The 25,720-nt window shown below is 36.7% G+C and overlaps 1 protein-coding gene and 1 long non-coding RNA gene across 2 annotated transcripts in view; one reads left to right on the forward strand and one right to left on the reverse strand.

Moving 5' to 3' along the window:
- Positions 1-1,061: 1,061 nt before the first annotated feature.
- LOC135117752 (uncharacterized) lies at positions 1,062-1,905 on the reverse strand. Its single transcript, XR_010277125.1, has 2 exons — positions 1,439-1,905; positions 1,062-1,265 (listed from the first exon to the last, which is right to left on the reverse strand). It is a non-coding gene; the product is annotated as an uncharacterized LOC135117752 (long non-coding RNA).
- Positions 1,906-9,068: 7,163 nt separating this feature from the next.
- The window catches only part of LOC110375503 (uncharacterized protein), a 112,598-nt gene continuing 95,946 nt past the window's right edge, over positions 9,069-25,720 (forward strand). Inside the window, exon 1 of the mRNA XM_064037894.1 lies at positions 9,069-9,198. The gene's annotated coding sequence lies outside the window, so the exon portion shown is untranslated. The remainder of the gene's footprint in view (positions 9,199-25,720) is intronic.

The following is a 25,720-nucleotide window of genomic DNA, read 5'->3' on the forward strand; positions in this document are numbered from 1 at the left end:
GATATTTTACTCTTTCACAAATACAACCACTATGCACAATACTAACTTTTTAACTATTACGGTGAGTTACACCATTTACCTATAACCGAACCATTTTCAGCTGTCAAATCGCTGATGTAACGTGTGTCAGAATGACAAGTGTAATTTGGCGGCAATGTCACGGCTAGTTGACGTTATAGTTTAAAGGTGTAATTCATCCATGCTCTTGCCTTCTATGTAATAGAGAATATGATACAGAGTAGTTTTAAATATTCTGAAATGTAGATAGACAATCAATAAGCTATGCATACTAAAAAGTATCAATCAAAAATATTTTCTTATAATACTGAAGATAAAATAAACGTAAAAATATAATGAGTGGTAGGCTACATAAAAATTGCTCATGTACGCTTTTTTAGACTTCCCGACGTTATGATATGTTAAGCAAGAAATATCTAAACTTAAGCCCTCTTATTATAAAAACTGCCGCAAGTAGTGGTTTAAGCCCGACTGAAGACGTCTTGGTTTGTTACGGTACTTACGATAGTCTTTACATCCTTATTACAAAACGTAGACTAAGAGAAGACTGTTTAGTACTTCGACTTGTCTATGGTTCAAATAATATCCACAGATTATAAGCAACAAATATTTACATCATTCGTTCAATCGTTCCGAATTCTATGCGCCGTTCCTTTTTACATTATTTTGTTAAGTCTATTTTGATGAAAAATAAATAACTATGATAATAAAAAAAATATCTCTGCAGTTGAAAATATTACTTTTTATTATTTAAAGGTAATTTTATATTTCTAGTATCTTTTAACGATATACATGATCCAATTATTCTCTTTTAAACAACTATCGAGTTTGCGCGTATAACGGAACGTCAGCGCGCGTATCCGAGTTATGTTTTGTTTTTAGGTTAGAAATAATTTGGAATATTTTCATCCCGATTTAAATGATTATATAAGACGTTGTGCATCTAATTAGAACCTCTTCAAAATTAAGTGCACAATAACTTACACACAGAATATCATGTGCATTAAATTACCAAAAGAAAATGAAACATTTGAAACAACATAAAAGTAGAAAATTATATTTTATTCCGATGTCTATTTATACAGTCAAATGCACTGATACATGTTGGACACTGTTCTTCATCACACAATCTTGTTCCCTTTCTCATCTAGGCATTTTTGTACATTTTAGCAAGCTTCCAGTCTTTTACAAACATTGCATATTACTGGCAGAGATACGGCGTGCAAAACGCCAAAATAGTCTTGAATCTGTAAATAAACAGTAGACTGTATGATAATCTGATATATTTTCGGAGTTTCATCAAAATCTGTGTGGTAGTTTATGCGTGGAACATAAACAAACATCCATAATAAAAACTTCGACTCGTATACAATGAATTAGGATGTTTTGGCAACCTACTTGCACTGTAAAGGCTACTTACTTTATGGCGAGCCCAGTTGAGCATCATAGAATCATCCTGGATTATCATCATGCATTCAATTGACTATTATTTCGAAAAACGTAAATCGATATTTATATCGAAAATTGTCGTCAGGTAATTTGAAGAGATTTTGTCGATGACGCATTCTGTTGGGTCCCCGGACACTCTCAATAGTATTTTAACACATCCAAGTATTCCAAATCACACATATTTATATCCACTTTCGTTTTTTTCTTTACAAAACAAATAACCTCAAAAGTAAATAATGTCGGAATTTGACGTTTGTCGACTAAGTACTGCAGTTAAACTAGGGGGCTCGATGGTTTATCTTTTGTACTACAGATAGTAATAGGACTTGCGATAAACTGCGTTTTGTAATAACGTTTTTTCAAGGTCGTACTTAAAAGTGGATTAAAGGTAGTACAAAAGCCGATACTTATTTGATACCGCGTTTTATAATAAGAGGGAAATAGTTGCTATTACCTATCTAAGATTACAAAGCAGTAGGCTAGTTACTAATTAACTATCTCGTGTACAATTTTCAACATTGTCTAGTACCTAAGGGTGCATCTACACGGTGCAAATAGCTTCCGCATGTTGAGGCACATGCGCAGGTTACATGCATTATAAACCTGCGGTCCCAGCGACTCGCGCATGTACCAAAGCAACATACCTACCTGTATGCTCTTGTCACTTGCGCATGTTAACTTGCTCCAGCTACATGCACCGTGTAGAATCACCCTTACCGTTACTATTACATATTTTATACTGAATTGAAAAACTAGGAACCATGTATTGCATACTTACCGCTAAAGCAATATTCAGTGCGTATCAATATGCAAAAAGTAGTATAATCATACTAGTCCTACTATCTTACTTGTAGTATAAATTCGGAAGTTTTTATGTATGGGGGTATGTTTGTTGCTCTTTCACGCTAGAATTGGACTGGATGGATTTTGATGAAACCTGGCAGTAATATAGCTTGTTATCAGAATTACATGATGGCAACTTTTATTTTCTGATATTTCTTCGGTCTTGTCGGTTAACCGTCTCATCGGGTCATGAGAGTGAAGGAATAGTGAGTGCACATGTGTCTGCGCAAATGCTTGTGAACTATAATATGTCCTGCGCAGTTAGCTCGTTAGTAATCTCCGAACAGTCGCCATGGCCGATTATAATCGGCTAAGAGGACATCATCATCATTTTCATTTGTGTATGTTTGATGTACCTACATATTTAGCAAGTTCTATATTATGATGATTTCTATATATGTGTTGTGTGAGTCAATATATAATTCACCATGCTATAATCAAGTCTATTACAAAACAAATTGTTCGACAAATTGCTTGATGAACCACTTAGCTTGCTTTTCTTGCTTATGAATATTGTATTATGTTGCGAAATAAAGTTTTAAATGTGATAAAAATTGGTTAATGTTAGACATCGGATTGTATAATGTTTCATCGGTAAATTATATGTGATTGAATCGATGCACACTATTTTGGATTTTCTTACTCAAGTAACTTTATAGTGTGCATGGTTTGGTATATAATGAAAATGTTTAATTAAGCTATTTTTATTTAATAAGTGGCCGAATTTGTCTAAATTTTATGCTATGTATATTTCTTAAGCTTAGTACTTATAAGTATTTCAAATTGGATAAACATCTCAACAAATCTAAGAAGAATTAATAATTTCAAAGTCGTACCTATATTTTAACTTTCAATAATAAATATTTGGTAATACATATGTCACATTGTTGCGTGTTTTACTATAAAGTTTAATTTATTATATTTAAAAGGTTTGCTGTTTTGCCGCCCATTTTTCACGACACGCGTCATATTGTCACTCTCATCATGTCTCAATTATGTTTTAAAATGTACTATTTAATTCTACTATTTAGGACCGCATTACCCGTCAAAGTAAGGAGTTAAAGACAGGATATACTTTCATATTCTCACTATAGTCTTCTTTGATAAAGAGTCGGAATATAGCCCGTATATTTTGTTTTTAACTTGAATTAGTTTCAATAATGGCATCCTTTTTAACACTGATTAGAACTCTTTTTATGTGGTAATGCGGCCCCTAGTCTTATATAAAGCTGGTCCATACTGAATGAAGTTCGTGTAATTAAGGCTAAGTGTGTAAATAGCCTATGCACTTCACTGCGTATTTCGATAACCGATCCGAGTTTTTTCGATTGGAGATTGAATTTCGGCAATAAATTCATGTAAATTATGTAAATTTTTTATCTCTAATCGAAAAAGAACAGATGGATCAGTTATTGAAATCTCCAGTTAAGCAAGCTTCGTTTAGTATAAACTAGAAATATGTATTGTTAGGTATGGTATCTTATAACTTAGCAACTTGTTGGTATGACAAAGTACTGCTGAAGACAAATTCACATGTACGTCGTAACTTTACTTGTAATACCTAAGTTACGTTTAAGTAAATGTTATTTTGTATTTGTGTCGTTTTATTTTATTCATCAACCCTTATATCTACTAGTTTTATAGTAACTGCATTTTTATGGAGTATTTAACCATAACTTTCTACGTGTTTTGATAGACATATCCATGAGCTATCTATTAAATTAGTTAGCAGTCTTCCAAATTAGGGAGAGTGGGGATGTATTGATCTTGTACAGTTAAATTAAAAGTTAAAATGATAGTTCCAAAACTACTCAAAATGTATTTTTTTGCGTATCAAACGCCTACCTAATTAAATATGACGACAATTGTTCCAATATAGATACTTAATCACGCTAAGTACCTTAATAAAAAAATCGCCATAAAAATTGAGCACGCCTTAACTCACTTATGCAAAAAGGTTGCACCTCAACCAGCGTTATAAGCATTAGACGATAGCAACCTGTTACTGCTCAATTGTTTATTAACGTGACGGCCTACCTGTTGCTTCGTAATGCACGCCACCGGAACATTTACACCTGCGAGTGAAAGGGTTAAGTGACGATGACTGGAGTGTCGGATGAAAAAGTCGTGGTGGCCTAGAAAAGCATCAACCTCTCATGTGTTAGTGTGGGGGTTCGATTCCAGGTCAGGCAAGTACCAATGCAACTTTTCTAAGTATAGATATCTTAGACACTAATGGCTGATAAAAAGGTGAAGGAAAACATCTTGTGAAAACTTTGACTATACAGTCTGAAATCATTTATCCGCATTGAGCAAGCATGGTGATCACCTAATGCTCAATCCTTCTCCGTGTGAGAGGAGGACTGTGCTTGAAAGGGTTTTTTTCTGTTCTTCTGCAGTCTTTTTTCCAGGTTTTCGTTGCTAAAGCATCCATAGGTTAATTATGCAGTCAGCAAATTAAAATTTGAAGAATACCTGAACCATAAAATCTCAGAATCAAAAGCAACGTTCACGTCACGGCCTACCTGTTGCTTCAGTAATGCACGCCACCGCACGGAACTTTCTCACCTGCGTTCCGTATGCGACCGTGAAAGGGTTAAATGACGATGACTGGGTTGTGCTTGAAAGGGATTTTGACGAACAGATCTTTCGTTACTAAAAACCCCATAGCGTCATCCTAGAGTGATAATCTTGGAAATGCAATTTATGACCACATTTTTGACCGTGTTTTGGGAGGAAACTTCACAAAGCATATCCTACTTACTTCTACCTTCTGAAAAGTTGTGTTTTTTTTACATTTACGAGGTTTTCACTCTATGGCGTCGATAGTCAAATAAAATTAGGTATAGTCAGCATTTTTTTTTATCTAAATTGCTGACTGGTACGGCTTTCTTAGGCAAAAAATGGTTAATTATGCAGTCAGCAAATTATAATGAAAGAATACCTGAACCATTGCTGGATTTACGATTGATGATGTGATTACGGATTGCTGATTTTGTAATTTGATTGCTGATCGTACTTACAGTCATGGATACTCATTGCTGTTATTAGATACCAAAAACACTAATTAGGTACGTGCCGTCCCAAACAAAGCAACATTATTCATATACCATTTATAGGTAAGTACCTACTTAATTACTTACCATATGGCTTACAGTAATTGGTGACCAGTAGGTATCTACGAGAAGCCTTACAAGTGTGTTCCTTTTCCTTGAATAATCAATAGACTGAGTAGCCACTAAGTATAATACCTCCATGCTAGGTGCCTACCTATACAACACTGGAACGCCACAGATAAGCAAATGGCCCATGACTAAATGGAATTAGCCTAACGAGTTCCGACCAACTCCCTCATGCACTAGGTAGTGTAGATACCTACCGTAGTGTCCAATGCACTTGCATGCAAGCTAGGTATTTAGACTTAAAAGAATATTTTTACTGGTATTATAGATGCGAAACAAATAAAATAAAATGCGAATTTGTTTGTAATAGTATCCATTGTGATGAAAGCATGGAGAGAGCTCAGGGTGATGGGAATAAAAAGTTTTCTCTGCAGTCGAAGTATCTTACTACTCTTACCTAATAAAGTTTCTTATTATCTATCTATAATAATTGAAAATGGGGCAATCAGTTAATGAACATTAGGACCACTTTAATCATTGTCATGGAAATTAATTGCAAGAAATGCTATTTACTGTAATGTTGAGGTTACAAATCTTTTTATAAATGCAAAAGTATGGAGAGACTTATATTTCTCTAAAACTTATGGCGAACACAGGTTAAGGGCCATACCATGAGAGAGATCAGAGATACCAGAGCTCACGTACCTACCTATCGTTCATGCAACTGACTAGGTATGGACTATAGAAATTGCTAAACCATGGTTCTAGACCTCAAAAAGAAATATTACTGAGCTGCCACAACCCGAAGCAGCCACAGTTTTCCGGGTATGACCTGCCTAATAATGAAGATAATTATTTTATTTTTTCTATATCCTATACTATACTAATAACTCCTATAATATTTTCAGCTATTATGAGTAGGTATGCAGGTAAAAAAGTTCCCGAGTTTGTAATGACAAACATACCTCGAGTCATACCAGCCTGACATGCACGAAGGAATGCGCGCTTGTTTAGAATTAAGCTAGTAACATGAATTATAAATAACTCATTAGTCAGTAGGTACATAAGCGACCTCGTTGATATAAAGTAAGCACTATATAAATATACTACGTAAAAAGGCTCCACAAAGGTGTTATAGAAAATAGAAAAATACCTGTAGGTAGTAGGCACTTGTCTACAGTTTTAAGCATTGCAAGCTATGGCTGGATAGACTTAGTTTGATTACCTGTAGTCCTCTAAAGTATTATCTGGTTTTCAGATAGAGACAAAAACTTTCATCAGCGGAGGATATAAAGGTACCCCTCAAATTATTTTATTACAAAATGTTGCTGAAACCCCTGTCCTGTCAGTCACAAGGCGTGTGTAAAAAGCGGTGTAATAGTTCTGGACAGTAGCGGATTCAAACAAACTCTTCTGCTTTTCAATATTATTATTACCTATTTATAGATGATCATATAATATAAAAGAGACTATATAATACAGCTATTCTCTTTTATATAAACGTGCCATTGATTTACACTGAATTACATACACGGATGCATTTTGCTTACGATCCAAAATTGGCGACAAAATCTGTCGATATGTGCTCTGAAAATTGCTGAACGAACGTTTTCAAGTGCAATCATATAGAAAAGCCAAATTTTGAATAGGAACGCTCTTCAACCATATTTTCGATTACGCTACATTTTATATAAGTTAGGTGGGTAGGTATTTTATTTAATAAGTGGAGGGAAGATATTTTTTCAATATAAACTTTTCAATATCAGTTTTCACTTCCTTTTTCACTGGCTTTCAAAACCTGTCACACCAAATGAATATCAAAACTTTAAGATCACGTTGATCCCATCTCTCAGGCCACACATTAAACAATTAAGTAAATCCCCAAAATTTCTTCTGTAAGTGAAAGAAAATCACTTAAAGTTTTCTTAAGTCCATAAATTGCTTTGTCATGGAGTATCGCTTTCACTCTGCCGTTGACTTGGACACGAGTGTCGCTGACAAAATATACCGTGTTTGGTAAGACGACAATTTAAAGAGTTAGGCCTTTGTCGCAGTGAGAGCGAGCGCACGGTTGTACGTACCTACGCCTGCCTGGACCATTTTGAACAATAATAAACAAAATAATGTGGTATTTACTCCTATGGGCTTATTTGAACTACTTAAGTATGCTATAATTATATTATCTATAAGTACTTACCTACCAAAGTCTATAGTCAAGGTTGATGAGAAAATGTTGGTCAATTTAAGGTTTTAGTTTAATGGCCTTTCTCTTATCTTTTCTTAAATAAATCTTCGTAGTGATATCTTAGAAGAGTTATTTATATATTATCTTAAGAGTTATTTCACGACATATTTTCTCACTAGAATTCTCGCCCTCTAACCGCTGTATATACAACCTAGCCTTACCCAAATCGCCTGCCAAAGTACATGGGCAGAAAGAAAGAGTATATTGTAACAATTGCATCGAAGCCTCGTTGAACTGTTGCTGCTGGCCAGGAGCCAGGACTTGGCGTTAGGTGCTGCCATTCAATTACGCATTAAATATAACCCTGGTTTCAAGTGATGTATTGCTCTGGACTTCTATTGAGATTTTACTTGAGAAAGTGGTCAGTGTTTGTAGCTAGTTGGTTTTTGATTTTTGTGTGCTGTGTTTGAATATAATATTTGATGCTTTTTACTTTCTTATTTATTTTTATGTCAGTAAATAGTTTAATGGAAATTATTATGACAGTAAAATGCGAGACCTAAAGATGAACCGAAAAGTAGATCAACTGATTTTTTATTGAGAATTGTAACTGAAAATAATGAAAGGAAAAACTTGTCCATTTATTAGGTAAAGCAATATAGAACCCTTGTCAGTACTTGTGTATGCTATTAAATCCGTTCATCAATCCAAACAACCAAACTTTAGGATCGATAGAATCAGACCATCAAAACTTTCGTCCATTACGCCTCGTTATCTGTGCATCCTCTCTCATTAGCTACATGTGACGTGTATCCTCCGCTGCGGTCGGTCGCGGAGTGTGTCGGGATGCGGAGGCAGTGCCAGCAGGACGAGATCCTGCACGCACGCGCGTTGCCTGCGCCCGCCCCTTCTCCAACCAGCTAGGATGTTCACCAGGCTTATGTGAGTACATTCCTATTGTATGTGCTGTCTGTATAATCATTATGTTTCTAGTGTTTTACAATTCTTAGACCGCAAATGGCCAAAACATTAGAAATATTTTTTCCTTCACGTAGAAAGTGAGATAATTCTTTAATGTATCGTACACTCCAAGCATAACGGGGTATCGTGCCAACTAGTTGCGTTTTGCCAAGTTTGTCGAAACTTACATTATGAAACACTTTCGCTGAAAGGCTTCACTGTATTTGGTCGAACGTCGTGTGGTGTAAGTTCGCGTTCGGCAGCGCCCTGCGCAGAGTAGGTCAGGACAGGGGAGCGCGGGGGTGTGCGGCGCAGGGCGCGGGGGCGGCGGCGCGGGGAGGGGTCGCGATTCATGTTTACGGGGCTCGGCCGTCAGCTGTTCGCGCGACATGAATGTGCCGCGCCCGCGACGCGCCCGCGCCGACGCCGCGCATCGATTGATTGATACCTGAGCGGCCACGTGCGCCGGGCGCCGGCCGCCAGTCCCGCCGCGCTCGCCGGGCCGCGCGCGCGACCGCTCCATGCGACCCCGCCCGCTGCTTGCCGCCTCAGCTCATCAATGGAGTGCCCGAGGTGACCGGCCCCCGAGCCCGCCAGCCGCGCCGCGCACCCGCCCGACCCGTAAGTACGCGCCGCGCGCCTCCGCTCCACACAAATACACGCACTAGCGCCCCAATCCGTTAGTAAATAATGGTTTTTCCGATAGCATTAATACCCGGAGACAATTTATGCGACTGCGCCGTGTGATGTTTACTGCGAGCCGTTCCTCGAGCCACCTTCTCATTACATTAGCGACGGAAATTTTCTATATAGAAGCGTTTTTCTTATCGATCGTCGTAAGTTTCGTTCGTTTCTGACGGAATATTTATAAAAATCCTCTATTGGTTTACGTAATCGAAGGACAGTGTGATCGTTTGTTATTGAAAGCCGTGGATCTGCAAGGTGTGTACGAGACACGCACCCAATCATTACATAAAACATTCCAACCGGTTTCTATCGACCTGTCTATCTAACGTTATCTTCCCTTCGCTATCGCTTTCTTACGAACCGAAAGCTATCGTTCCCTTGAAGCTGTAACGTATTGGTTATTTGAAGTTTGCAAAGCACACTCCATATCATATTAAAATAACCATAATGGTATCAATTTCTGAGTCAGTTAAAACATGTAACATAACAGTATCGGCAATATTTACTTAGCAACAAGTCATAATGAAGTAATAATACGCAGCATTCAATTTTGTTCATAAGCATATTGCCAGCTTATGTTACAGTCGACAGGGCTGCCAACAAACCGTCAATCATGTCGCTACAAGCACTCGCTATACTCACTTATTATACACTCAACACCAATTATATTGGGGCTCATTCCAAATCTTCACAGAACAAAAATTAAGAACATTTAGCTCATAAGTTCTAACGACACTCGAAATGAATCCTTAACTCTTCTGAAATTATCCACATTAATTTTCATCATATTATTATACACAAAACATCAATTACTAAGGTAATAACATTTTTAAACCCTTTTTCATAAGCGTCAGCAGGTTTTTTCACAACAATCATCTGCTATTTTTCACCACTCAGCTGTCATATTCACTTTAAAGTTACTTCGTCAAGCCATAAGCATACTGACTCATATTTTCTGCTCGTCAGTGTACATCGAATCTTGCTTGATCTGAAGTAAAGACGCATTTTGTCAAGATTCACTGATAAGTGCTGTTTACGTTCGGGATGCTGTTACTCTGATACTTGGCTGTCGTGTCGAACATTATATGATTGATTGACGACATCTGTCGTACAGATTTGTAAGAGAAAAATTAATATACTTCAATTTGATAACAGTAAACTTAAAAGTGCAACTTTTCTAAGTTTGTATGTACTTTCTAATTATATCTTAGACACCAATAGCTGATAAAAAGGTGAAGAAAAATATCTCGAGGACCCTGAAATCACCAACCCGCATTGAGCAAGCGTGGTGATTAACGCTCAATCCTTCTCCGTGTGAGAGGACGCCTGTGCCCAGCAGTGGGACGATAAAAAGGCTGTTGTAACCTTAAAAGCTTATAATAAGCGTCGAATTTGTGCATGAACGCAGGCATTAATTATTTGAGTGATATTAAACATGCTCATGTGTGTTTACTTGGTTTAGTTTACTGGGACTGTAAACCTTTGGGCTGCTTTAATATGGTTATGTTTTAAACATAGGCTAGGTTACACGTCCTAGCTATACTACGCTATGTTTTATGTTAAATGCTTCTATGTAAAACTTAGCATTACAATTTTAGATGTAAGCTATCTACCAGCTGTTTCTCGCGGTTTCGGGAAAATTCTTCTCATACCTGGACACAATATAACCTATGTTACTCGGGGATACTATTTTAGTTCGAAAAAATAAGAGATTTTTATATTTTTTAATCGGTGCGGAAGAAACCTTTAGGGTACAAGCAAAAAGTTTCTTCTTTATGCTATTAATATAGAAAATTTTCAGAAGATTACTCATCCAATTTATTGTTGAAAACCCTGCTTATATCATCAGCAAAAAATTCACTATTGGAGGTCCAACTTCTATTTGAAAAAGTATTTCATCGTTTAGTCGACTTCTTACACTAGCAAAAGGCTGGTTTATTTTTCAGCTGAAGAATTCAGCTTTGCCGTACAAAGTGACAATGTAGCCTTTTGGGCATAGCACCCGTTGACAGCGGCGCGAGCTCTGACGAACATTTTGTATGCATATTTTTTACCTTTTTTGAAATTATCATTTTTTTGCCGTGAACGAATTTTAGTAATCTGTTTGAGGGTATTTTGAGGTGACTTTGGTAAGCATGTCTTTGATTTAACATCTTATTAGAGTACCTAAATAATAGTTATATAACTTACAGTATTTTATCAGTAGATAAATTCTTCTTTAATCATTGTCTACTTAGCTATTTATTTCATTTAATTCCGAATCTTCTTTTTCAGTAGCAATACTAAAAATAAAACAGATTGCATCAATGCTACCTACACCGTATACAAAGGGTAGCAATTTATTGATAGATTGATAGTCCACGTGGACTTTATTACTGGTTATTATTTTGCTACCTGTACTTACAAAAGAATTGTTTGTTTCTACAAAACATTTTAATTCATGTGTTTAAACGTATATTTGTTCGGGATGAATGTTGTTGTTATTTTCGAGTGTAAATATATTTTTTCAAAATGATATATTCGTTGTGCTTTCAGTATAAACTGCTGGACTAAAGTCTGGTTAATTGACCAAAGACATACCAAAGAACCATCTTTACTTCATTCTTCCAAACTTGAAAACACACAATTTAATTTCAATTTTCAAAACAGATTCGTTCACACAAAATTTCTCCACGGTAACGCAAAAGCAATTTAAAATCTCACTACAGAAAACACCTGAGAGATGCACTTGAAACACAATTTGTGCAAACCACAGATTTACTGCAGATGTCAGATGGGCCACCAAAGCGAATCAAATACTTCGTAGCTCTGTCATCGTAGTCAAGGCTACGAAGTGCTACGCTGCTACGAATATTGCTACGTTATTTTTAAGCGTAGCGATGTTCGTAGATGTGGTGAGTGTTATATTGAGTGTGTATATATTCATCTTTGACAGTTAAGTTATACAGGCACCCTGAAATACTTACAGATTTAAGTAATTATAATAGGTGCACTAATTAAAGAATTTGATATACATCGTTGGGTTCATTTAGTTTCATCCTCCGAGCCTTTTTTCCCAATCATGTTGGGGTCGGCTTCCAGTCTAACCGGATTCAGTTGTGCTTTACAGGAAGCGACTGCCTATCTGACCTCCTCAACCCAGTTACCCGGGCAACCCGATACCCCTTGGTTAGACTGGTGTCAGACTTACTGGCTTCTGACTACCCATAACGATTTAGTTTCTGATGTGATAATTTTATTAACACCATAAAAGCTATTTATCTACATAATGTGTACCACAACGACAATAATAAAAACATCTCCCTCGAAACATAATTAAATACAACACCAAGAAAATTTGCCAAGAACATTCTTCTCCCTAATCAAATGTTCCTTATCCTGCTTCGTAAATATGTATACGCGTTACGGCACAGCTCCTTTGTAGTTGTTTATACAGTCCTCTATTTACGAGCTACGGCCCACAAACGAATGCAACCGTTTCCAATCTCACTCCGTGTCAAAGGGAACACTTTAATTCCCCTCTTAAAGGGATTCGTTCGGATAGCTTTTTCTACTCCTCTTTTCAAATGAGTATTGTTTTGTTACCATCTAAATTATAATACTGGCTGTAAAGAGTATAAACCAACCTTCAAAATTATAGCCTCTTTAAAAAAAAGAACTGTCAAAATATTGTTTTCAAATTTCGAACGTTCCTCTTCCGTGAATTTATGGCCAGCCATTTTAATGTTGATTTTATTATGAGCTATAAACTTTTTTGTTTTTATTCTGACGATTAAGGGATTATGGCTCTTGATTAAGCTGAGTTTGGAGAATTATTATTAGGGTGATTAAAAGTGTGTTTTAAGTCCATTCATTAAATGGTTTGGTTTTAATGAGTTTGTATATAGAAGGGGAGGTTTCAATGTAATTATATCCATGTCGTTAATCACGATTGAAATACAATGCTTCAAATGAATATTCTCTTATCCGATAGAGAGTGCATCTGCATCTATGCAAATGCTTGTGTACTACAATATGTCTGTATCTATTTTTTTAATGAAGTAGTAGTTCCTTCACGAGTATTTTACAATTACTATTTTTATTAAAACATCGACAAAAGCATTTTAGCCAACCAATGATTGGCCATAATTTTACCAAACTATCTAGACTTAGTGAAACAATAAAACCATTTTTAATCACGACTATTATTAACATGTATTACAAATCCAAGTATTACTCCACAAAGGGTTAATATAATCCGCAATTCGACATCATAATCAAGGCTTAACGTTAAACCCATAGCGTGATAACCCTATAATGTTTGCTTTAAGAATCGAAACGGTAACAGCCCTATTACAATGTGTAAAATAGTTGGAAACTCAGAGTAAGGTAAATGAAGCGGAGATGCTATAATGCAGGTAGGTCAGGCACCTTCTTGTAGGTCAAATACGCACCTACAGTAGGCATGACCAAAACAATCAGTTATGAGTGGATTAACGAGGTGTTTGGGTTATTTGAGATATCTGTTCACGATTGGTCCAAAGAAGGGGTATAAGGGCGGATGCAGTAGGTAACGTTCAACGTCCTACTGCCTCCGCCAAACACTGGCATTTTAAAAAATGTGGTATCATCAAATTACCCCTTCCGCTTTGGGTAAGCTGTGTGAGGGAGTGTCAGACTTTTAGTACCTAAACCCATCATGTTCCTTCTTAAGCCTTTTATATACCATGGCCGCGGTAAGTCTTTCGAACAATCCCACAGCAATATGGCACCTCCGCTAGTCATTTTATTCTCCATGGCTGAAAACTATACGGTGTCACGGAAATTGTACTAATGGTATAACGAGAAAACTTTGTTTGTATGTGTGTTTGGGATTTATGCGGAAATGCTTATCTGATTGACGGAGCGTTTATGTTGCGTATAGATTGTTTTTAGTTGTGAAATTAATTAGAAGTTTGGGCGTTTGTTGTGTACGATTAAATAATGTGACTAGACATTTGTTGGGCTAACTTCTGTTGTGCTGCAAGCGACATTCCTGTGTTGTGGAGTATGTAGAACTGAGGCTTTTAAATGTTGGGCGAACTGACTTTTGGTCTTTGGAAACGTGATTTTTAAGTCAAACCACTAAGTCTGACAACAAGTCTTACCTAGAGGTATTGGGCTGCCCAGGTAACTGAGTTGAGGAGGTCATATAGAAAATCGTTCCTTGTAAAACACTGGTACTGCGCTGTATCCGGTGAGACTGGAAGCCGTCCCCAATATAGTTGGGAAAAGGGTAGACAGATGATGATTTCTTTAGCTGTCATCTCTCAGTCTTTTCACACCTTTACCGTATTACATAAATTCTACCAGTCCAGTATAACTTTGTCACAATATCTCACAAAATAATCTAAAACACATGAACATCAAAACGACTTAAACTGGCACAGATAACACACATGTGCATTTGATTGAATAAAATATTCGAATAAAAGCGTTCACATTCGAATACGTTCCTCCGATACGAATGTGGGCCACGGCTTTGTGTCCCTGTGTCTTTATATCTGGGGATATCTTTCGACTTAGACTTACCCACGCAATGTAATGTTTGCCTCGTTGAGGATTTATTTTGCACGTTATACGTACTTATATATAGTAGGTATATTGTTGGCAGCCTTGGGAAAGAAGGCGGAGTGTGGGTGATCGTTTTCTGTTTTGGTTTTTGTTGCATTAAAGTACTGTACTGTAGTAGTAAGTAAGTGGATCTATTTTCGTAAATACAGAGTAACGAAGCCGATCCCAACATAGGAAAAGGCTAGTAGACGATGATGATACATAAATATTTTTGTAATAGTAGGTATAAGTCTTGTACTGAGAGAAAGTCAATAATGTAGTTTCATGGGTTGGACATGATAATATACCTTCTATTCCTACTAATATGTGGCAATACAAACTGAATTGTCATTTTAGTATCGATTTATCGTTTTGTTGACGACTTCAATTTCATATTTGGTAGCAGATATTAGGTACAGCCCCTAATGTATAAAACATAAACACAAGCACATCACATTTATACCTCATACTAGCTTTCCGCCCGCGGCTTCGCCCGCGTGGAATTCGGTTCACCCCTCCCGCTGTGGGTTAGCAGCGGTGAGGGAGTGTCAGACTCTTATGCCCGTTTTCACCAACGAATACCTAAATTTAGGGAGCATTTACGGAACACTTAATAAGAATTTCATTTTCACCAAAGCCTAGGTGTCAATTTTAACCTAAAAATTTCACTTAAACTTGGGAGCCCAATTGATGCCTGCTTAAACAACCCCTATCATTATCATTACAGAATACAAACATATTTTGAACCGTTTCTGGCGATGGATAGTGAAATGTACCTTTATATGTTATGTAGCACCAAAAATACCATGTTTAAAAAGCAAAAAAAAAATGAAACGTAAACTTTTAGAAAGTTTAGAAGCTGTGGAGGTTGTGGATATGTAAAATAATAATCATTAGAAGACCACGTACCTATCTTACGTGAAAGAGCAGATGTCTGAGAAATAAGTACGATGATCATGACTTTTTTATAAGATTATAGGTTATCACTTGCTAAGAATGCACTTGCTAGGTCGTGATGTCGCTGAGTTATTCAAAAATAGGAAGTCCTGCATGTCCATAAATATACAGACCATAACAGATGCAAATCTGGTAATCACTGATGTAGTTTCGCGGTGGCCGGGACAACTATAGGCCTATTCAGACCTAAGCGGTATTCGCTACCGTCTACGGCAGAGAAAACCCTGTGGGTATGCGTTAATATTACTGTTGATGTTCGGGATGCATGCCGCTGCTGCCGCGGTATGTACTTCTACCCACAGCGGCAGTGGATATCGCTCAGGTCGCTCTAGCCGCTGTATAGTTATCGGCACGGATATTGAGCCCTGACCTTCACCTGCGCAGAAGCCATTTATTGGTTTATTGCCTTGCGTACAGTGCGCAAAGCGATCCCCACTCTTCCGCCGAGAGCTCAATATCCGTGCCGGTAACTATACTTGATACTAAATACCTGAGCGAAACCGGCGCGGTATCTACCTCTTCCCACAGCGGCAGCGAATATCGCTCAGGTTTGAATAGGCCTTAAATACCAAAACTGCAGTAGATACCAATGATTTGAAAATGGTGAATATGGAGGAGCCTATCTCCTAGGTGATAGGGGATACCCTCTGGAGGTAAGAAGTAGGCTAACATTGAACATAATAAATTATGTAAATTAAAACAAAGATAGTAAACAAATATTTTAATATTAGTCCTCATATGATGTAAAAAACATTATCATCATCCTCCTGCACCAATTTAATTTGAGGGGGGCTGGGCGCAGCATGTTTTTACACGTCTTTCCAATTTCTCGCACCACCTGAAACTAAATAAATATATAATTTTAACCCCATACTTAAATCCATCAACTCATGGAGAACAAAAATACAATGAAGCCGACAGTAAAACAAGGAACACAGTTGTACGGCAATATCTTAATACACTATATTATTATACACAGATATTATTCACATTTACCTGTAAAGGGTTCCTGTCGCATTAAAACGATTTGTGACTGGATCCAAGCTTTGTTTTTGGCTTCGTTCGTGGTCCCATCCGTTTTTTGTTTAATATTGTGTCTCTATGAGACGTCAGCAATTTCACTAACTTGTCTTTTTCTTCTGTAAGAAAGGTTTATCCTCGTTTTCTCTTCTCTGCCAAAATAAACTTATCTATTCAACAATAATAAACCCAAAATTAACCTCACTCTATGTACACATACACATCAGTCAATTTGACAAACGCGCGAATGACATAGGTAAAAATTCACCTATAGAAAACCTCTTTACTGTTTTATTGCATAAAACATAGCGTAATGTAGTTTAAGTTAAATTAAAATAACATCACAAGAAAAAAACAACACAGGCTTTAGTAATATATACTCGATAGACGTTTATTTCTTAAGAAGTACAGAAAAATCATTTTATCGATAAAATATCGACTTTGCATTATCGTTTGTAGAACTAGTAATCTGTCACTTACTTAAGGGATCCATGTACAAGTGTGGTGAAAATGAATTTAGGTAGATGTCAAATTGGGAGGAGTCCTTACTAAAAGTAGCATTTAGATAGGGAAACGGTAAGAGGTTGTTGGTGAAAACGGGCATTACTGACTAAAATCGTCGTGTTCCGTCCTAGGCCTTTTATACCAGGGCCGCGGTACCTCTTTCGAACAACCCGCAGCCCGGGGCCCAGTAGCGCCAGGGCCAGCCGCTACTGGGCCCCACTGATTTCAAGACACCTTAAGACTAATTCGCGGCGAACCTTAACACCGCGATACAGAAAAGCACAACGCCATATATCGAGCTATCGGGAAGCTCGCGATTGAACAATGAGCTACAGGTTAAAGCGCGAGATATCATTGCACTTCTTACGTATCTTAAAAAAAACAACGACACCACGTTTTAAAAAGCTATCATTCCACTTCTTACGTATTTTAAAAACACATAGTTACCACGTTTTAAAAACACCCAGCGCCATCTATCGCATACCTCAAGAACTAAATAACTTAACTAATACTTATACCAATTAGTAATTCGTTGAATTATAGTTATTTCAGGATAAGTAGATGTAAAAAAAACAGTTAAGACGATAAAACAAATTGTACGTCATCCCTCGGGAATTCCTCATTTTCGAGGATTCATTATCGTATCATTTAGCTTCTAAAATATGTTCATATTCGTTTGCAATATATAAGTAGATGTAAAAAAAACAGTTTAGACGATTAAACAAATTGTACATCATCCCTCGGGAATTCCTCATTTTCGGGGATTCATTATCGTATCATTTAGCTTCTAAATTTACATGTTTATATTCGTTTGCAATATATTACCTTGTTTTAAACGACACACAGCGCCATCTACAATCCATCCATCAAGCAAACAATATTTTTGTTTTCCCTCTGGAATATCTATTTTTTTCGGGATAAAAAGTACCCTATTATTTAATCCGGACTTCTAACTTTACGTCTGCAAAATTTCAAAGCAATCGGTTCAGTAGTTACGGCGTGAAAGCGGAACAAACAAACAAACAAACTCACTTTCCGATTTATAATATTAGTAAGGATTCCACCACAGCAAAACACAAACCAACACAACTCAAAAACATGTTATGACCGCGGAAGCTGAACAAAACCGCTTGTTCATCATTTAGGGTCATTTCGCCTGTTGGCGACCATTTAGTGCAGTTGGCAAGTTTGACGGCGATAATAAAAATGCTCCAGCACTCATTTCCATGTCAAATTTGTGTAATGTATTCCTTATATACTCTATTTTAAGATTAACTTTCAGTTGTATAAGAAATATCTTACGTTTTCTATTTAAATCGATAAACCTCAGAATTAGGCGTTTTACCCAGTTTGCGTCCACAAAATCCAATTCGCGTCCACCCATGGTCCAGTTCGCGTCCAGCGGCTTTGAAAAAGAATATAGGGGTGAAATTGTTAAGAATTAATAAAGAAAGATTGTATTTGAACAATTTCTTTATTTAACAATACACTTAATTATTAAAAATCAACATTATCATCATTTAAAATTCACTTTACAAAATAAAAATAATTCTTCTCAACATTGGTTTAAGTATCTTAAAATTAGGCAATTAATTTTGAAACTTGAAGAATAAACTGTAATCAATTCTGTTAATTTTACTCTAAATAACAGGGAATGCTTAAGATCCGCCTTGATTATACTAAGTTTTTGGCCATATTTTTTTTTTTATTAGCCTATGCTGTCCCACTGCTGGGCAAAGGCCTCCCCCATAAGCCTTCCATTTTTTCTGTCCATCGCTATTTGTGGCCAGTCCGAGAGGAAGCTGTCCAAGTCTTCTCTCCAGCGTTTTCTTAGTCTCCCTCTCGGTCACCTTCCATCCTCAGGGATCCAGTGTGTGGTGATGTTGGCCCACTTGTCCGGGTGCAATCGACTTCAACTTTGCAGACTTATTGCCCACATCTACTATGCCCGGATCTTGGACCGGATAATGGTGTTGCGTAGGTATCCGGTCACTAAGCCGTATGCTGAGCAGGCTACGCTCCATGCTCTTTTGGCATACTTTTAGCCTGGACTTTTGAGATTCGGTCAAAGACCAAGTCTGAGCGCCGTAGGTTAGGATGGGCAGAATACACATGTCGACTAGTTTCCGCTTCAGACATAAGGGAGTTCTCCTTCATGGACCAGTAGCTCTTCCAGGCGTTTTCGATCCGTAGATCGATTTCCTTTCATATTAAATTAACAAAACAATTTAATAATTTTGTGTAAACATACAACTAAAAGAATTGTTGAGTCAATAAATTATCAGACAAGGTAGCATATTCTTTGCATATTTTTTATCGATTTATTCTTCTCTCGAATAACATTTAACGCTTTATTTAAATCTTCTTCTGTGTATGTTGTCTTTTCCTTCTTTTTTCCTGTATCGGAAGAACTTATCTTAAATGAAATTACTTATATCAGTTGATAATTTAATTATAACCACGTATATATCTTAATAAAAAAATGTACTGTTTAATATATTAATATTAAACAGTATGTTTTAATTATTTTTTATAAGCAAGTATTTAACGAAAACACTGGACGCAATTTGGTTTATTATTATAGAGGATAGTTTTAGTTCGCGTCCATTGTGGACGCAAAGTGGAAGTTTCGTAAAATTCGATGTAGTAATTCGCGTCCACCTTATTTTACTCGTTAAATATAAAAAACATTACCAAATTCATAATAAACATTATACTTTTATTCATCATTAAACTGTAGAAATAGCTATCTATCCTAAAATTCACATAAAACAATATAAAACTTACCATCAAACACGCCGCTGCACACTAATTTTTATCTAAAATTCTGCGTGTTTTCGCTTTCTTGTTGAAGAGCCTAGACTAATTATTTTTTCTAAAAGGATTGGTTGGACGCACAGAACGTTTGTCTATCTGTGCGTGCCTCTTATACATTAACGTATTAGCGGTAATGACTTTTCGTTTGATTAGTGTGTTAATTGACTTGTTTTCGAGGATTTTTAAAAGGAGATCGGCAAAATGGACGCGAACTGGGCTATGGACGCGAACAGGCGAAATGACCCTATCTAAGCGGCGAGTTTGATCACAAATCATTCGCGCGGAACAGTCCACATATACAATACCTACCATCCATCATGTACCTTCGACATTATCGTACCAACTTACTAAGTCGCGATAGTCAGCCAATCTCGTTGAAGCACCCTCTCTCATCAGTCTGAGTAGAAATATCATAACAAGTAAACAAATAGAGCATACTTCACTGCTATAACACGGTATATTACTATTGTTTGCCAAACACGCGTGGCTAATTCCCCAGCTACAGCTTCCAGACTATTATTCGTTACCTACTTAGTTATTATGTTCAGCAGTGTCGTATAAACATTTTGTCTTTTAATCAATTCGTTTCTTGTTGATTGCACATTAATTATGTTTGTTGACAATGAAATATTGTTATTGTTATCAAGATGTTTTGTAAGATTGAACGTGTGAGTGGGATGGATTTTTCAATTTACCGGTTTCTTGGTAGAAAAAGCAGTGTCGGTGATTGCTATTATTTATTTTTCTTCCTTCCTTATACGAGTTATTTCTGAGACATGTGTTTTAAGCAGTAGATCAGCCAGCTACAAAGCCATAAAACCTCTTTACACCGCCGTGACAAACACCCGTATTCCAAATTCAATTTCACCAGCATGCACCGAAATTTAAACCTAATTCCAAATTCAAGATTTAATCGGCCACTAACTAAATGCAGGGCCACAAAACAGTCTAGCAACTGGCCACAATACACCGTTTCGTTGTACGCTAGCGTGGCGTTGTGACATCCACGCTATATATCAAGCTCCACCTGTCATGGACACGCCACTATCTCACCAAGACAATGGCGAGCTCCCCGACTATGTTAATAATATAGTATGAGCAGATTTGACTGCCCGATTGTTTCGCTCTATACGATTGTTCTAGAACAATCGAGTGTAGTGTCGTGAATATGTCATTGGGTTGGAAAGGTTTGAACGTTTGTTAGCTATTGAGTGCTTTGAGATTTGATGAAGGGTGTTTCATTTATGGGAGACTAAATTAATGCTTGCTATTAACACATTGAAATCTACGAACGGCAAATATTGGCCCGATGAATATCGATATCGTATTTTCTAGTTTATGTTTTTGTATGTACTAAGACTGTTTCGCAAAAGTCAATGGCGGTTCGCAACTAAATTCCGAGCATAAGTATTCGCATGTGGACCATACCTTTCTCACACCTCTATCCACTAATACTTACCTAAAAAGAGTATGTTTCTGCTCAATGACTCGCACAATATCCCATTATGACATAATTTGGAGACAACCATACAGCTTGAAGAACCGAAACCATATAAAGTATGGTCGAACCATTAAATTAAATCAGAATTTAAAACATATAATCTCCTTATAGCCCCGTGTTCCATCGCTCGGCCGAGTATCGGATACACGGCTTCTTAACTTAATAACTTGTATGACTCGACATAAAACTTGAGTGGTATTGGCTTAAGGCTAGCTTCCGTAGAACGTAATCTTTGTACTGGCCAGCTACAATCATGTATGTGTTTAAAACCACGTTATATTTTTACTATGAATACCTTATATTTAATTGCATACACTAAGGTTATGACTTAAAGTATTTTATTATGACATAAAAATGATTTTTGAAAGAAAAAAAACACTTCTCAAAATGCGATGAAATCTAAACTACTATCGGATATTAAAATAAAGTTAACCTGCATAAAAAACTGTTTTATTAACCCTAATAACTGCAAACTCATACCGAAATCTAAATATTAAATTCAAGGCTGACGATAAATTCGTTTTTGCAGCCATTTGTCAGTTCCCGAAGTGACCGCTACAGCTATTATCATGCTATGCACACAATTATTACATACCACACATTATACATACATACATACAATATACACACAGCTTTATAATTAAGCCATAATTAATCTCTACCCTCTAATGTATGCATATATTATTTGACATTACCGGGAAAATGGGACGCTAAATTCCTGTAAATGTCAGATTGTTTAACAAATTCCTAATTTACAATGTACAGTCGTTTGCTCTGCATACGTAATTATATTTAATATCTAATCTGTACAGTATTTGTTCATGTATTGTTAATGGGTGAACTAAGTAAAATAACCCGGTGCTACTTGACTTATGTCAGAAATAAGTGTAGTAATTTTCCCTTTCTGAGAAATCAGGTCCAACAGCAAACATGTTTTTGAAGACTACTTTGGCGTACCTAATTTCTGTAATTTATCTGTCAATTTTACTTCGTGGAATTGTGACGTAAACTGTGAGTCGTCAACCCTTTGACATAGCAAAAATATGATGAAGGGCTGATTTTTCAAGACCTTGCAAAGAGTTATACTTCGGTATTTTCTTAGTGCATATTTTTTTCATTGTGGTGTTTTTTATCTGATGATTAAAATTCTGCTGTGTGTAAAACAAAATATTCCTAAAAACAAAACACCAGCTAACATAGTAAGCCAATTAATATATTCCGAAGCTTATTCCTGACAAAGCCGCGGCGGCAACAAATGGCGGTTTTCGTGGAGACCATTGCCAAAAGTTGTCCGCGAAATATCAGGTACGTAAGTCCCGGGGACGAGCGTCTAACTCGCATCCGCCGTATGTAGGTCACTCCGTCCTTACTCCGTATTACATGCAGCTGAAGTGACCACACTGCACGACATCTCGAGTCTTCTGCGTTTTGCATTTTTTTAAATTAATAATGCGGGTTTTTTGTTGCGGGGTTAGGATAAAAATGAATGTTGTGGTGACATGGTTGTGCTACTTGTATTACGGTAGGATACATGTCCTGAGTACCTATAGGTGTCTAGCTGATATTAGGAGCTGGATTGTGGTAGTTAGAACGCACGTAAAATGCAGTGAGTTATATGGAATCCGACCAATATCGAATGCCATTTTTGACTGCATAGATGTCTTTTTAGTTTTGTCTTTTTATTACACTATCTAGCCTAATTAAGGCCTGTCTAAAATAAACTAACCTAACAAGGCCTTGATGCGTAGGTGGATCATAAATATGGCCTTCAATGATAAGGTTGTTATACATTAAAGCCTCATTAAGTTGGCCGACCTTTAACAATAGCTGAGTCAACTTTGTACCGTCGTTTGACAGACACAAGTAATAAGGTTTTTGGGGGGAAATGAGACAGATTTCTGATTACTGTCGCGGAAAAAATGGCCCATCTAAATTTAAATTTGTTGCTTGAGCAAAAGAGGTCTCGAAAATAAATTAGAATAAAGTATAACTACGACACCAAGTTTAAACTAAAAACTGAAAATACAGTATAAAAAAAGTGGTGGTGGTTGCAGTCTCTATATATAATACTAGCTTTTGCCCGCGGCTTCGCTCGCGTTAAGAAGTATTATTATTAATTATTGATGGAATTTATCAAAATCCTTTCTTAAGGGTTGCCTACGCCATAGTAGCTTTATGCATGCAAAGTCTCAGTCCGATCGGTTTAAAATTGACAAAGTTTACTGATAGGTTAAAACTAATACATTTTACATCCTTCATCATCCCTTATTTTATCACCCGTGGGGGTTGAATGGGGGTTGAATTAATCAAAATCGTATTTAAGCGAACGTCATCATAAAATTCTGATTCGTCATTCGTAAAATCTAAGAAGATGTATACAAACTTTCATCCCCTATTTTATCCCCTTAGGGATGGAATTTATCAAAATCCTTTCTTAAGGGTGGCCTACGCCATAGAAGCTTTATGCATGAAAAGTCTCAGTCCGATCGGTTTAAAATTGACAAAGTTTCATACAAACTTTCATCCCCTATTTTATCCCCTTGGGGGTAGAATTGATCAAAATCCTTTCTTAGCGGATGCCTACGTCATAACATCTACCTGCATGCCAAATTTCAGCCCGATCCGTCCAGTGGTTTCAGCTGTGCGTTGATAGATCACTATGTCAGTCAGTCAGTCAGTCACCTTTGAGTTTTATATATTTAAATATATATTGTAGTACCTATATACTGTGAGCCGGAGGTTCAAAGATCGATTCCTGGAAACCGGGTAAAGCTATTGGGCTTTCCATTAGCAATTTCTCAGTAGTAGTACGGAAGCAGAATTTGTGTCCGTTGGTAGAAATAGGCTCTGCTCTCGCTATATCAGAATTTTAAATATAGGTAACTGAAATGTGTACAGTCTTCAGGGAAAACTGAGTATCTGTAAACTATAGAAACCTTGAAGAATTTCGGAGTGCATGACTCGTAATTTTGGAGCATTAAATATGCCTATACTGAATTACTTCCCATTAATTTTTGTTGCAAAACATGTTGCAAGAATCTCTTCAGTGACTTACATACCTATTTAAATGTAATTCTTGTTTGAAAAATATATTTTTGAGCCACACAAAAATACAGTCATAATAAGAAATGACGCTTACGATTCCGCATCCCCTCTCTTTATCTCCGGATCAATATGGCAGAATTTACAAAATCGAGTGGTATTAAGTTGGCGTTAAGCTCACAAAATGAGGCCAGTGTCAAGGGCCCATCTCGGATCGTCAAGCACGTATCGGACCGTCTTTTGTGTTCCACGAAGGTTACACTTCAAATAAAATGCAAAAGAAATATTTTGTTTAGATTTTATTTCTTTTCGAGCGACGAATGAACGTGTAGGTACTTAATCGTGTAATTATTGTGATGAAGAGGCTTTTGACGTCAGTGGTTTGTGTAAAATACGTTTTTTTATTATTAATAGGTGTTTAAACTTTTTTCAAATAAATGTATCGACACTTTCTCTGAGTCATGTCGACATAATTACATCGCAGTGTAAAGTTTATAGCGAGAAGGTTTTTGACCCCTAACCGTTTATGAATCACAGCAAATGGTAGAACATAAAATCACAAATCACGACGAAGACAGGAATAGGTAAAATCATTCTCGAAGCAATCTAACAAAACCTTTAGACAGAAAGTCGGCAAAAATCTAACTTCCAAAGAAATAGTTTTAGACGTTCCTTCGGCAATAGTTTCCGCTAGAACAGTCGTGTCTAAGATTACATAATCAAATAACATGTTGATAGCAGTGACAAATACTTCTTATTTACTGCTTTTCTCAAGGTCTTACAATCTGAACATATTGGGTTACCTTGAGGATTCCTTCCACGTGTAAAAGTGATCTAGTTGACAGTCTTATGATCTGCACAAGACTGTAGGCAAAGTTGGACGGAATTATAGGACACTTTAGAAGAGGAATATGCTTAAAAGTGGACTTATATTAAACTAGCTGTTTATTGCAGTTTCACAATCATCAAGAGGGAACTATTTCCCGCATCAGGATAAAAAACAAGTCGTTACTCAAGCTCTAGAATTATGTGTACCAAATATCA

Source organism: Helicoverpa armigera, chromosome 2 (genome assembly GCF_030705265.1).
Source record: "Helicoverpa armigera isolate CAAS_96S chromosome 2, ASM3070526v1, whole genome shotgun sequence".
NCBI classification, from domain to species: Eukaryota; Metazoa; Arthropoda; class Insecta; order Lepidoptera; family Noctuidae; genus Helicoverpa; species Helicoverpa armigera.